Source organism: Triticum aestivum, chromosome 7D, assembly GCF_018294505.1.
Source record: "Triticum aestivum cultivar Chinese Spring chromosome 7D, IWGSC CS RefSeq v2.1, whole genome shotgun sequence".
Taxonomy (NCBI): domain Eukaryota; kingdom Viridiplantae; phylum Streptophyta; class Magnoliopsida; order Poales; family Poaceae; genus Triticum; species Triticum aestivum.
In genome coordinates this window covers 456,844,000-456,858,808 of record NC_057814.1, presented here as the reverse complement: position 1 = coordinate 456,858,808, position 14,809 = coordinate 456,844,000, and the positions used below count along the sequence as shown (strand labels likewise).

At 44.2% G+C, this 14,809-nt stretch overlaps 1 long non-coding RNA gene across 1 annotated transcript; it reads right to left on the bottom strand.

The window, feature by feature from the left end:
• Positions 1 to 9,785: 9,785 nt before the first annotated feature.
• LOC123165395 (uncharacterized) lies at positions 9,786 to 14,159 on the bottom strand. Its single transcript, XR_006482957.1, has 2 exons — positions 11,012 to 14,159; positions 9,786 to 10,120 (listed from the first exon to the last, which is right to left on the bottom strand). It is a non-coding gene; the product is annotated as an uncharacterized lncRNA (long non-coding RNA).
• Positions 14,160 to 14,809: the final 650 nt, after the last annotated feature.

Here is a 14,809-nt window from a genome sequence, read left to right as displayed (position 1 = left end):
GACAGATGCAAATTGCACCAAATTGTTTGTAAGTGGTTCACACGGGTCATCCAAAAGACCCGTTTGTGTTCAAGAGATGCACAAATCCTGCTCTCACTTTGCATACGGGTGTTCTATCTGAAACCATCATGCTTGTTCTGAGAAGCTCTGGATTGTGAGAAGCATAGACCCAAACCTGCCCAAATGGGACAAAAAAATTACCACGACATGTTGATGCCGCTCCATGATAGCATGCCAAGTTTCATGAATTTCAGACGAGTTTTGGATTTACTAGAATTTAAAAACCTGATATCTCAATGTTTGCGGCCGAGTGACAGTGGCAGGGTGTTTGACATTTATTCCCATTTCTTGCATGGGACCTAAGCATGCACCCAAGGACAAAGATTTGATTTTTCAACCAATTTATATGCACCGGAGCATGTGCATGTAGTTCAAATTTGAATTATGCACATAAATGCATTGAAAATTCACTTAATGCATAAAAATTTCCAAACGAACCCCAAAAATCACAAAAAAATAACACCACACTCCTGCTGTTCTATGTTGACACGAGAAAAAAAATTGAAAGCAATAAGAGGCAATGGATATCGTTTCGTCCCCAAAGTTGGAGCGTTCCCTACCGAAACCATCATGCTTGTTGTGAGAAGCTCTGGTTTGTGAGAAGCATATACCCAAACCTGCCCCAAATGGGACAAAAAATTTACCATGGCATGTTGATGCTGCTCCATGATAGCATGCCAAGTTTCATCAATTTCAGACGAGTTTTGGATTTACTAGAATTTAAAAACCAGGCATCTCAATGATTTGCCGGCAATCAACGGTACCCTGGTGTTTGAAATTCATTCCCATTTCTTGCATGGGACCTAAGCATGCACCCAAGGAAACAAATTTGATTTTTCAACCAATTTATATGCACCGGAGAATGTGCATGTAGTTCAAATTTGAATTATGCACATAAATGCATTGAAAACTCACTTAATACATAAAAATGTCCAAACGAACCCCGAAAAATCACAAAAAATAACGCAAAACTCCTGTTGTTCTATGTTGACACGATAAAAAAATTGAAAGCAATAAGAGGCAATGGATATCATTTCGCCCCCAAAGTTGGGGCGTTCCCTACTGAAACCATCATGCTTGTTGTGAGAAGCTATGGTTTGTGAGAAGCATATACCCAAACTTGCCCCAAATGGGACAAAAATTTACCACGGCATGTTGATGCCGCTCCATGATAGCATGCCAAGTTTCATGAATTTCAGATGAGTTTTGCAGCGGCAGGAGAAGCAGCCGGCAGCAGGAGCAAGCTGCAGCAGTGCAAGGAGCGGCAGCAGCGCAGGCGGGCGCGGCCATGCCGCGGCGGGCACACGCACGGGCGGCCGCGGGTCGAGGCGCACGGATGAGGTTAGCAACAGCAAGCAAGTAACGGCAGCAACATCAGCAGCTGGTGGGCACGCGCGTAAGCGGAAGCTCGGGCGAGCTCCGGCCATGGTGAGGGGCGGCGTAAAAAGGCACCGATCGAAGGGGAAAAGGCCGGCAATCAGAGGAGGGGCTCACCGCAAGAGCGATGGCGAGGTCGGGGAGGCCGGAGGTGGACCAGAGCTGTGGCAACGACGACGAACGTCGGCGATGTACGCGACGGAGATGAGCTCGATGGCGAGCGTACGGGCTGTCCCGGCTCGATTCAGAGCACGTAGGCGAAGGAGATGACGATGGAGAAGCTCCTGGACGCCTTGGCGTGACGAGGGGAGGCCGGTGGCCACGGGATCAACGAGGTGGTGGCGATGGTGGCGTCGAGCGGCTACTGTAACGGGAGAGGGAGAGCGGCGGAAGGAGTGGATAGGCTAGGGTCCGACAGCGGCGTCCGGGACAGTCTTATACACCTCGGGGGCTGGCTGGATGATCGACACGGTGCCATCATCCGCCATGGAGGCGTGGATGTGAGCCAGGATCCCCCTCCCATGAACAGGAGGTAGGGGATCGCTACGGGATGGGCTGGGCTGCACTGTAGTTTCCTATGGCCCAGTAGCACACTATGCTTTGCCCTTTACTTTTCCTTTACTTTCATTTTTCTGTTTCTTATTTTGTCTATGGTTTGGCATTAAGTAGGGTCACCAAATCATTTTTGTAAATGGTGAAGAGTGACACACAAATACAAGGTAATACCTTAGGCTACCACAAAAAGTTTGGGGCCTATTTGAATTTATTCAAGTTATGTTTACATTTAAATGGGCCAAAATGGTACTGTTTGGTCCTGTTTTATTATTTCAAGGAAATTTAAATATTTCAAAAGATGTTGTTTCTATATGATAATTACTTAGTGAATTTTTGCAACTCCTCGGACATGTTAGTTTTATTGTTTGAAAACTTTGTTGTTTGCCTTGATTTTAAATTTGAATTTTTGAATCGGTTTTGAACAATAACCGAGGTGATGTGGCATCATTAGTAGCGGATTACTGTAGCGTAATTATCCGGGCGTCACAAGTCTCCTCCACTACAAGAAATCTCGTCCCGAGATTTAAGAGGTGGAGTAAAGGGGGAAGGTTCTGGTTACGAATTTCTAGCGAGTGTTCTCGGTCTTGGTTGCTCTTCTCGAAGAGGTAGATCCATTACGTTGATGTCTTCATTTCTCTGCTTCAGGTCCTCATGATGAAGTCGGCATCCTTTCTTTGGGAACTCCATCGTACTTACGAGAGAATAAAGGGGGTATTCCGGAAGAACGGACCTCTGCAAGGTTGACTATCTGGTCGATAACATCGGGGAAGGTGGGGGAAAGTATATCTCGAATTGAAACATACGAAAATATCGAGAGCAAAGTAAGGAGGTATCATGGGAAGTGTCGAACAGGCAGGCAATCGTTCATTGCCTAAAACATAGTGTGAAAGGGGTTCGGAGCAATGGGAATAAGTATTGGGTCTGATACCAGAATAGATCACTAGGAAGGTGGCTCGTGAATTACCCACGAGGCCACGCGCGAGGAATAACTATGGAAACAGGGGGTGTACACGAGAGTCAGGTTTCGATCCTGTGGAACTGTGGGTTATGGGCCCACCATGTGGGTTAAAAGTAGAAAGGGCGGTGATATTTTGCACAGTCATTATAACAAGGCATGTCAGAGGATAGCCCGTCAGTTATGTTGGCAACACGTTGGTACCAAGGGCGAGGGATGAAGAGAACCATTTTCCTGCTCATTGAACGAGGCGGACCAATAGGCAAAGTTCTCGTCCATCGATGGCTACCGGAATGTCATCAACAATAGTAACAGGGTCTTGCTGACAGAATTGTACACCGAGGTGTTTACATAAGCAGGAGAATATGACTGCTTAGATCATATAGATCACAAGAAACGTTAAACCAACCAATGGAAAGGAAAATATGATTATCAGATTAAACAGAACAATGGAAAGGAAAATGTGTTTAAACACATATTTCAAGGGTATATCCTTCCCAAGGACAAGCAGAACATGATATCCATGACAGTATAATGTAGAAAACTCTTTAGGTAGGGGGGAGAATTTTCATGACATTACCCATACAACGGTGTTTGGATAATTGAGCGGGAAACATTTTAACATTGGGCTTCAAATGTTCTTGTTGAAAATCGGAGTACCATAGACATGCTTCGAGATAGCATTGACATCGTCAACAGGTGAAGAACAGACTTTGGAAACACAAAGGATCCATCAGGAATAACTTGTAGAATAAGTCTTACAATTTCCTCATGGAAGAATGGATAACGTTGCTGAAAAGGAATCTATAACAATAGGGCCTCCGGCCAGGTGTGCTGACATCACCTTACCGGGTCACATAAAGACCAATGTTATAACTCTTGGAAATATGTTCCAACCATCATATCTGACCGAGTCAGATCTGATTGGTGTTAGGATAACTCAGATTCAGGATGCCTGAGAAGAAAGGTGCAACACAAATTGGCGAGATGACATTGCAAGATTCTCGGGAATTGAACTATGGAAGCAAGTTCCGAAACAAGAGTTCATCATCAAACCAAGGAGAGGATGAAAAGGTGGCTGATGGACTCGGCGAAAATTCATCAAGATTTCCAAAAAGACGGATTTCCACAATTATGTGAATAAGGAGATAACATTGGTTAGATCAAATGATATAATGATGTTTGCTCGAGGAGAACATCCACGAGTAAACTTGGTTGAAAGGTGCACCCAAAATATGGGCTTAGGTAGCATGATCAATGTTAGAATGGTGATTCGATAACCAAAACACAAAGAATGAAACTATCTGCCATTGACTTCAGAACAATAGGGTTGCTAGAAGTTTTAAAGTCACACATCATAGTCCAATTGTCGGTATTTCGGTAAAAGACAACACGGGGACCAAGAAATGAACGGAGATGGCGAGAAGTATTACTATACCAAGAATTCCTAAGAGGTGGAGCAATTCTCACAACATTTTTGACATAAAAGATGGCAATACTCCAAGGTAGAGCCTAATACAAGCTGGATTACAAGGAACTCAAGGTACCACACAAACCATGAACCCGTTTCTGTGTTGCGGAAATGCAAGCATGTTGTCGATGTTAACACAATCATCAAGGGGGCAAGGATGATATCTCTCATCATGAATTCAATTGATATCCTGGAAACGCTCAGAATGTTGATGATGATCACGACACATTTGTCGAGACGTTTCATGAAGTTGTAATCGGTCGGAGATGACATCAAGTCAAAGGAATGATGAAGCGAAAGGTTATTGGAACTAAGGGTACGACACAAACTCAAAAACAAGCTTGTTGTTCAAGGCGAAATGGTAAGACGAGGAAGTTCGACGTAAGGTTAGCTCATCATCACAAATTGTGCTCCGAGAAGAAGGACCAGGTAGCATAGTTAAAATTAGCACGATAATGATGTAGCCAATCAGGCTAGGAATGACATGAAGGATTATTAAACTCATAAGCAACAAAGATTACTTAGAGTTATCAAACCAGAGTGCGGAATCGGTTCACTTACCGGTGTTCTTGAGAGACGAACAACTCAGAACCCATGAAAAATTGGAATCGGTGAGAAATAATAGCTGATGAAGACTCATAAGATGCAACACGGTTCTTAGATATTCTCGAGATACCAGAGGGTAATACTCGACGGTAGATCAAAGTAGAGGTTGGACTGGTGTATTGACTTGCGAAAGGCAAGTGCTTTAACTCGTCCGAGAAATGGGATCAAAGAAGAACAATCATGGTCGGAACCACGATTGCAAAAGACCAGATCTCAGATATAAGATGAACTTATACCAAGGTAATAATTAATATAAGAGAAGCTTCCATGATATGATCTACATCGTGCCCATGGGCATGAACACAAAGTTCAAGGTCGACTCCTAATTCTCCAATGCATAACCTTTCATTCACTTCTCGCGTTTGATGAAGTTGTAGTGTTGAAATTTTATCTGGCAAAAAACCAGAACAGTATGACTCGTGAAAACTTTCGAGTTCACACATATTAAGGAAGGCATAGGTTCAACCCATCGGGGCATCGTGCAAACATATACCACAAGCTTCACCAGTAAATATCACCAGCTCAAACACAGAGCATGGTTGGCCAAATCAGAGAATAGGATTTATCAATGGTATTATGTATCAGGGAAGAGAACTTCTCAAGGTTTTGTATACGAAGGACACTGTCGGATGATAATTCAACAAAGGATCCGGTGGTCCTCAAGGGATCTGATGTGAGCATCGGTACTCAACCAGAGGAAGAAAGAATGCAAGGAGATCTGATTATAGAAACAACTGACTAATTCAAAGCTCAAATGCAAAAGAATTATGATTTCCAAATCAAGGGACCAGAAGCAACGCTCTGATCAAGGATGGATAAGTTGAGTAGGCTTAGGGGTACAATCAATGGCAATTTGATTGGTCGAGATCCAACTCATGTTTAAAATTACGTCTGAGGCAAAAGGATGAATTCTAGGATCTGATTAAGTATTGCAACATTCGTGACATATTGAATCAAGGGACCCAAGATGATAAAGGCAAAGGACATCCATGAATATTGCTAGTCATTTGGAATTAACCATAATGCAGGCAGACAAGCATTTCAAGAGCCATAGGCTACAGAGGATTCTTGAAAGATCGGATAGTATTTCGAAGAATTTTGTGAAACACATGAACAACTGGGGATGAGTGGATACTCGGTAAGAGCGAGGAATTATCCGTAGGGCTAATCATGTGGCAAAGAACTGCAAGGCAGTATCTCAAAGGATTTTCAGAACAATAGAGGGAATTTCAGGGTATCTTGTAATGACAAGATCAACGGGAAATGATTGTATGAAGGACAAGTGTACGTGGTTATCCATAGGGGGTTTATCGATGGAAGAGAATTGCAAAAGCGATGGCACAAAGTCTCGAGAGAACATCACAGAGTATCTTCGGGATCCTTCGGTGCACCAAGCAATCATCTGGAGTGAGGGCTCTCCGGAGGAAGTAGTTACGAGAACCTAGTGTTAGAGTTAGCAAAATCATTTAACCCGAGTAGAAGAGAAATCAGAGTCCCAGAGTATAGGTCGAGGAATAAAAGATCCTAATACCACCCAACGTGGGCCCGTAAGCCACACAGCCATGTTAGTAAAAGTTCTGCAATGACTAGACTCGACTTCGGCCAAGGAGTTGGAAGGGGGATTCCTACAGACAGTCGGCTCTGATACCAACTTGTGACGCCCTCGATTTAATCATACACTAATCATACACGCAAATGTGTACGATCAAGATCACGGACTCACGGGAAGATATCACAACACAACTCTAGACACAAATAAAATAATACAAGCTTTATATTACAAGCAAGGGGCCTCGAAGGCTCGAATACAAATGCTCGAAGACACAAGAGTTAGTGGAAGCAATAATATCTGAGTACAGACATAAGTTAAACAAGTTTTCCTTAAGAAGGCTAGCACAAAAGTAGCAACGATCGAAAAGGCAAGGCCTCCTGCCTGGGACCTCCTAACTACACCTTGAAGTCGAACTCCACGTAGAATCATCCTCGGGATCCTCTGGCTCCTGGACTCCATCATATGATCGCAATAACCGGTAAAAGGGGAAAAAGAAGTAGCAAAGCAACCGTGAGTACTCATCCAAAGCATCCAAAGTACTCGCAAGCAAGGATCTACACTACATATGCATCGGTATCAATCAAAAAGGGTAGTATCTGAGGACTGATCGGTATCAATGAAAAGGATAGTATCTGAGGACTGAACTGCAGAATGCCAGAATAAGAGGAGGATAGCTAATCCTATCGAAGACTACGCTTCTGACCGCCTCCATCTTGAAGCATGTAGAAGAGAGTAGCTAGTGTAGAATCAAGTAGCAACTCATAGCATAATCCTACCCGGTGATCCTCCCCTTGTCGCCCTGTGGGAAAGCGATCACCGGGTTGTATCTGGAACTTGTAAGAGGTGTGTTTTATTAAGTATCAGGTTCTAGTTGTCATAAGGTCAGAATACAACTCCGGGTCGTCCTTTTACCGAGGGACACGGCTATTCGAATAGAAAAACTTCCCTGCATGGGTGCACCACATTACCCAATACGCTCGATAACTCTGGCCAGACACACTTTCCTGGGTCATGCCCGGCCTCGAAAGATCAACACATCGCAACCCTACCTAGGCACAACAGAGAGGTCAGCACGCCGGTCTAAATCCTATGCGCGCAGGGGTCTGGGCCCATCGCCCATTGCACACATGCACGTCGCGTAGGCGGGCGGTAAGCAGACCTAGCCTCCCTAATACAAGAGCAGGCGTTCCAGTCCAATCCAGCGCGCCGCTCAGTCGCTGACGTCAAGAAGGCTTCGGCTGATACCATGACGTCGAGTGACCATAACTGTTTCTGCGTAGTTGGTTAATGTGTATAGGCCAGTGGCCCGACTCAGATCAAATATTCAGATCTCGTTAAGCGAGTTATTAGAAATATCCGCGGACGCCGACCAGGGACCAGACCCACCTGTCTCCTAGGTGGTCGCAACCTACCCTGTCGCTCCGCCACAAAGTAATCATCAGGGGGCTGTCAGGAACCCAGGCCCATCACTACCTGCATGGAGCCACCTGCCCCTTCAACCCCCATCTCCGAACAGTAACATAAGTATGTAAAAGTATAAAGTATATGTACCCGTGATCACCTCCCGAAGTGATCACGGCCTAGTAGTATAGCATGGCTGATGGACAAGAGTGTAAGGCCGCTGATGATAAACTAGCATCCTATACTAAGCATTTATGATTGTAGGTAAAGGTAACAACAGAAGCAACAAGAACAGGCTATGCAGCAGAATAGGTTCATCTGAAAGCAGTAACAGCTACACTACTCTAATGCAAGCAGTAGAGGGAAAGAGTAGGCGATATCAGGATGAACAGGGGGCTTGCCTGGAAGCTCGGCAGAGAAGGACGGGTCGACGGTGACGTAGTCGTACTCAGTGGCATCAGCGCCGATCTCGGGGTCTACCGAAGAAGAAGAGGGGGAAGAAACAGTAAATACGGAGCAAACAAAGCAACACAAAATATAACAAGGCAATACGCGGTGCTAGGTGTGACCTAACGCAGTACTAGGCAATACCAGCGAAGGGGAAAAACATCTGGGAAAGTATTCCCGGAGTTTGCCATTTTCATAAAGGTGAAACGGATGGGGACGGTTGCATGTTCGCTATGCTAGGGACATGTGACAGACGAACGAAAGGCATATTCAGATTCGTCATATTTTTTGATAATTTTTCATATATAAAGCTTTTTTATCCGAGTTACGGATTATTTAATATGATTTTCCGAAGTTTAAATGATTTTCTAAAGTTTCTGGATTTAATTATATTTTGAAATTAAAACAGTAAAATGCTTTTCCGAAGTTTAACATGGTGCTGATCTAGCCAAAGTGTATGACAGTGGGGCCAGAGGGGTAGGGTTGACCAATCTTTCCCTAATAATAAAGCACGGGTTGAGTCTGGCGGGTTCACTGTCGCGGCAATTTTTCAAAACAGTCCCTGTTGTTTTTGACATTCAACCCACAGTCCTCGCAATAAGTCAGCCGAACCGGTACGGTTGAGAGAAAAAAAAACACCCGCGACGCCCTGCCTCCAAATCCTATCTTTTTCCAGGATTGGATGTGCCGGCTGTCCGCTCGCTTTTTCCTTGAACGCAAACGTGAGCTCACGGGCGCCGCCACATCTGCCTCATGACCCTTTGCCGCGACTCACCAGCGACGGCACGCAGGCTCTCCCGCCAATCATCACTGGCGGCGACGGTCGACACGGAGGGAGGACGACGGCACGCGAAGACGCCTCGGGGGAGAGAAGGCAGGTTGTCGGAGCACCAAACAACGTGGCCGTGGTTCTCTGTTTGTTCACTTGCAATTCAGTAATGTTCTTTTTCGTTCAAAGAATTATTATTCTGTTGCAATGAAGTTCTGGTTTATATCTTGCGCAGTTCAGCTGGGTGATTCCGTGCATTGAATTTTTCAGTTAGTACATCGGATGTTAATGTACTGCTAGAGATAGGAATTAGTTCAGCTAGGTGATTCTGTGCATTGAAATTTTCAGTTAGTACATCAGATGTAATGTACTCCTAGAGATAGGAATTAGTTTCAAGCACTATGATTCTACATCGAGATGATGTTTCTTTGTAACAGAGACGATGAACATGGGAATGAGGAGGATGCGGCCTATAGATGGTTGCTATGGATCTGGAGGTTGATACTGAACATGAGTTTACTACGGATCTGGAGCAGTAATATTGGATTACAGGTCACATGTTAGAAGTTAACAGCAGAACATTGAGCACGGGTTAGTAGTTCATTGCAGAATAGACATTCAGTAATTAACTGCAGAGCATTTGGTCTTTGGGGTACATGTGAAACAGAACATCAAATTTTAATCCACATGCTCTGTTTTTTCCTTCATAAGTACATACTCTGTACATCATATAGTTTTGTGTTGTCTTGAAGTTCTCTCCTGCAAATTTAATAATGTGCCCAAGAAATTCGTGTTTAGGCAGACTAAGGCATAGCCTAGTGGTGGGAAGGGGTTGATGCCTTCCCACCCACCCAGGTTCAAGGCATGGTATTTGCAATTTGGGTTTGTTGCATCAATTATACTGTAGGAGATTTCCTTACAGTCTTTCTGTCAAAAAAAAGAAATTCGTGTTTAGTAACCAGGATTGCAAAAAACTTTCAAAACTGTAATTGCACGGTTCCTTTCCATTGACATTGTAATTGGTATGTGCCAGCTGTATGGTGTATAGATTGGAGTGGAGTTAGTGGGAACCAGTGCATAATTTTAAGTTGCAGCTTGCTAATTGTACTAATGTGTCGGTGTGCAAAAAATGGACAACTTTTCCAGAGTATGAAGGTGGTTAGCTAGCACCATTTGGAACAAGTACATCAAATCTTGGATCTGAAGTGTCCAATTTGCAACGTTAAAAATTGTTTCAGAAAATACGCAAGGTTTGGCAATAATTTAGTAAGCAATTTTCATGACTGATGGGATGGCACTGGAATTGTCTGATTGCCGACTGTCACCCCTGTCATGAAGGCCTCTACACTAAACTTAATAAAAATATATTTATCTTGTATTGAAAAATATAAGAAAAGGGCACACTGGGAGTTGTCTCAAGGTGTACACAGTGGTTGGATGTACTTAATTTTTATCAAGTTAGAATAGCTACTATACAACAGAAAAAATATAAAAAAAGGTAAACTAATATCATGGTGAAGGCAGAGAGGTAATGCATTGTTCATGGTATTGTATGCACGGGCATTGGTTAAATAATTTTGGGTGTTCTAACTGTCTGAGATAATTTACATCTCTATTTGTGCTAATTGGCAAGGTGCATGAACAATTATTTACCTATGGTTTTCGCTTAATGGAAAAGCCTTTTTCAGTTTTCAAAACCTATTAAATTTGATGAACAGAACAAGCAGGGGCGGAGCTTTGTTGGGGCCAGACCGGGCCATGGCCCGCCCAGGAATATGACAGTTTTTTTTTACCTATGCATGTTCCCACCCAACCCACCTGCAGAGCCTATTAACCAGGCGACACATCTCCTCTCAGGCGACACATCTCCTCTCAGGCAGGCAGCTCATCCCCCCGTCCTCTCTCCAGCTCAACCCACTGCTGGCGCAAGTGCCCACTGCATAGCTGCACATACACAGCAGAACGTACACTACTATCTTTCCCCCAAATTAGCCTGTTCTTTTTTTCAGTTGAGTACATCTTATGCATGTTTGTTGGCGCAAAATGCAGTCCTGATTTGAGTCTGCATGACATGCAATGAACTGAAAAAATTAACATGTTCTTTGGCAACATGTACAATTTGAGTTATGTGCATAGTCGGAATAAGATGCAGGTTGTTAAACATGCTATTAAAAAAGCAACATGATCTTTGGCACATAATGCAGTCCTCATCTTATACAAATTGCAACGTAGGTAGTAATGGGCAAAGAAAATCAGACTCAAGAGAAGAATTGATATGGTTTTTAACAGGAAAAGAAATGACATAACTCAAATTGAGAAAGATCATGTTGCCATTGCTCGAATTGAAAAAAACAACAACCACGATAATGTCATCACAGATTTTAGAAGCGCGAAGAATAAAAAAGCTTTCAGAATTTCAAAAAAAATTGTGCTCTCCTTTTAGTCTGGCCCGCCCAGCTTTTCCATTCAAGCTCCGCCACTGAGAACAAGACTCTTTTTTGTTAATCTTGGTAAGAACAGTGCCATATGGTTCCACTCTACATCTTTGTACTTACTTAGCTGAAGGTGCGCATTAGTGCTTGAGACCAGTGCTATATAGTTCCACTCTATATCTCTGTACTTAATTGGCTGAAGGTGCGCATTAGTGCTTGAGATCAGTGCTATATAGTTCCACTCTACCGTCTCTGTACTTAACTGGCTGAAGGTGCGCATTAGTGCTTGAGACCAATGCTATATAGTTCCACTCTACCGTCTCTGTACTTAACTGGCTGAAGGTGTGCATTAGTGCTTGAGACCAATGCTATATGGTTCCACTTTACATGTCTGAATGTGTACATTAGTGGTTGGCTGTGTTAATATAAATAGTAAGTTTTCATATTATACCAGCTAGAAGAGCTTCACAGAAATTTGGTACAGGAGTTGCAACTGTCTTGATCAAGTGCTTTTATTATATTATTCTTTCTTGGTTAAACTTTGTAAGAATCTTGCGCATGTTCAGTGGTATCATGTACTAAAGATCTTACTATTTTTTAATTAACTAAGATCTTGACTATTTTGGTGTCAAGATCCAATAGCCTTGCTGTTAGTTAATGCTCTATTTATATTTTCTTCTAACAAAACAAATGTATGTTTCCAGCAATAAAACTCGTAGGTTCCAGCAAAAATAATGACTCGCCGTAGCTGGGTCGCAGCAAAAAGTTTGGCCGGTCCCAGCAAAAAAAAGAATAGTTCCAGCAAAAAAATCGCCGTCGCGTTCACAGGTACTATATGGTTCCACTCTACATCTCTGTAGTTATTTGGTTGAAGGTGTGCATTAGTGATAATACATATAGTAAGATTGCATGTTATACCAGCTGGAAGAAATTTGCAATCCATATATGACTGAAAGCCTGCAATATGTGATTATGGCACCAGGGAGCAGTTTTGGAGGTTTGATGGTGTGCTTGAGCGAGGATACCACACTGCTTGTCTTGGATGGCCGGAACATATTGTTGGCCATCTCACACTCAGGCTGCAGCAATTGGATGTGCCCTGTGAAACCTGCAGCATTTGGGCATTGCAAGCGGCGGCATGGCAGTCTGAATCCTGACGTTCTTGGGAGTGCAGGTGTGGACAATTCTAATTTGTTAGCTTCAGACAACCGACAAAAGAATATTGGTTTCCATTCCTGTGTTGCCAGTTTTCTACCCTGTGACTAACTTACAACCTTCGAATAACCTTGTTACTTCTAATAGGTGGGGCGTTTGTTGGAAATAGGGGAGACCCATAGCTCCTTAAAAAAAGGTGTATTTCCTCTCAGTCACTTGCACAAGCAAACAAGTACATCCTGGTTAGTTGTATTCGTCTTGTTATATTTATGAGAGCTGCCTTTTCAAACAGGAGAAGAAGGGCTATCTGGCTTGTCTGAAATCAATAGGAGCTCAGTCTGGAAAATGCTGGATATTCTACAAGAAATACTTGCGATGTAGGATAGCCATTGTTTGCATGCTTCCTCCCTGTGTAAGAATTTCATAACTATTGTATTGTAAGTATTGTAGTTAGCTTAACCTATTTTTTGGCACATCCATATATTTATGTATAATGATTTAGGGTGACCTGGGGTATAAGGCAAGGAAAATTTGCAACACAGAAGTAGTCATGGCAACATTTCAAATCAAAATTCTTCTGTGCTATTCGTCTTGATAGCGCCATTAGAATATTTATATCACCGTTGCAACGCACGGACATATATTTAAGTCCATGTTGCCGATTGTCTAGGTATATGGATTAGAGAAATTAATGCTAAGTATTGATCTAGAGCTTGGATGTTGAGCCACTAAACTTAATTATAAAACTGAGATATTTTTCTCAACGCACGGGCACATTTACTAGTATAGAACAGTGTAAGTGGGTCCCATGTGTCATTGTCTCAATATTTATTTAAAGGCTAAATAAACTGGTTGATTAATGGGAAGGTCCCACATGTCACAGTCAGTAACTAAAGTATCCTAGTATATTAGATTAATTAGTGGTGAGGGCTCCACATGTCATAGGGAGGTAGTTAGCCTGATTAGTGCTAAACTAATCTGGCCGGCCCCATGTGCGGTGGCACAAGCCGTTCCCATGGCTGTGCATACACGCACACACAGGGCACATGCGGCCATGCGGCCATTGCTAGCCATGGCACGCACGAGGACGGCGAGCAGGTGCGCATGTGTGTACGAGCGGCTGCGGTGGGTGCGTCTGTAGCAAGAGGCAGCGGCGGCGGCGCAGCGGCAGGAGAAGCAGCCAGCAGCAGGAGCAAGCTGCAGCAGTGCAAGGAGCGGCAGCAGCGCAGGCGGACGCGGCCATGCCGCGGCGGGCACACGCACGGGCGGCCGCGGGTCGAGGCGCACGGACGAGGTTAGCAACAGCAAGCAAGTAACGGCAGCAACATCGGCGGCGTAAAAAGGCACCGATCGAAGGGCAAAAGGCCGGGAATCGGAGGAGGGGCTCACCGCAAGCGCGATGGCGAGGTCGGGGAGGCCGGAGGTGAACCGGAGCCGCGGCAACGACGACGAACATCGGCGATGTACGCGACGGAGATGAGCTCGATGGCGAGCGTACGGGCGTCCCGGCTCGATTCAGAGCACGTAGGCGAAGGAGACGACGATGGAGAAGCTCCTGGACGCCTTGGCGCGACGAGGGGAGGCCGGTGGCCACCGGATCGACGAGGTGGTGGCGATGGTGGCGTCGGGCGGCTTCTGTAACGGGAGAGGGAGAGCGGGGGAAGGAGTGGATAGGCTAGGGTTCGACAGCGGCGTCGGGGACAGTCTTATACAACTCGGGGGCTGGCCAGATGATCGACACGGCGCCATCGTCCGCCATGGAGGCGCGGGTTTTTTTATTTTTTATTTTTGGTGAAAGCCAAGTTTATTCATGAAAGTCCACATGGTGTGGGATACATATGAGGTCATGGGGTGCACCAAGCCAAACATGACGTCCCGGTCCTCTCGAAAAAGAAAACTTGGCTAGACGGTGTGCTTCTACATTAACTGCACGACTCTCAAAAATAAAATTATAAAAAAAAGGCAATGATCTAATGTTTATCTCTCTGATAATTGCTCCATAAGTTCCTCTTGCTCCGGCGTTGATGTC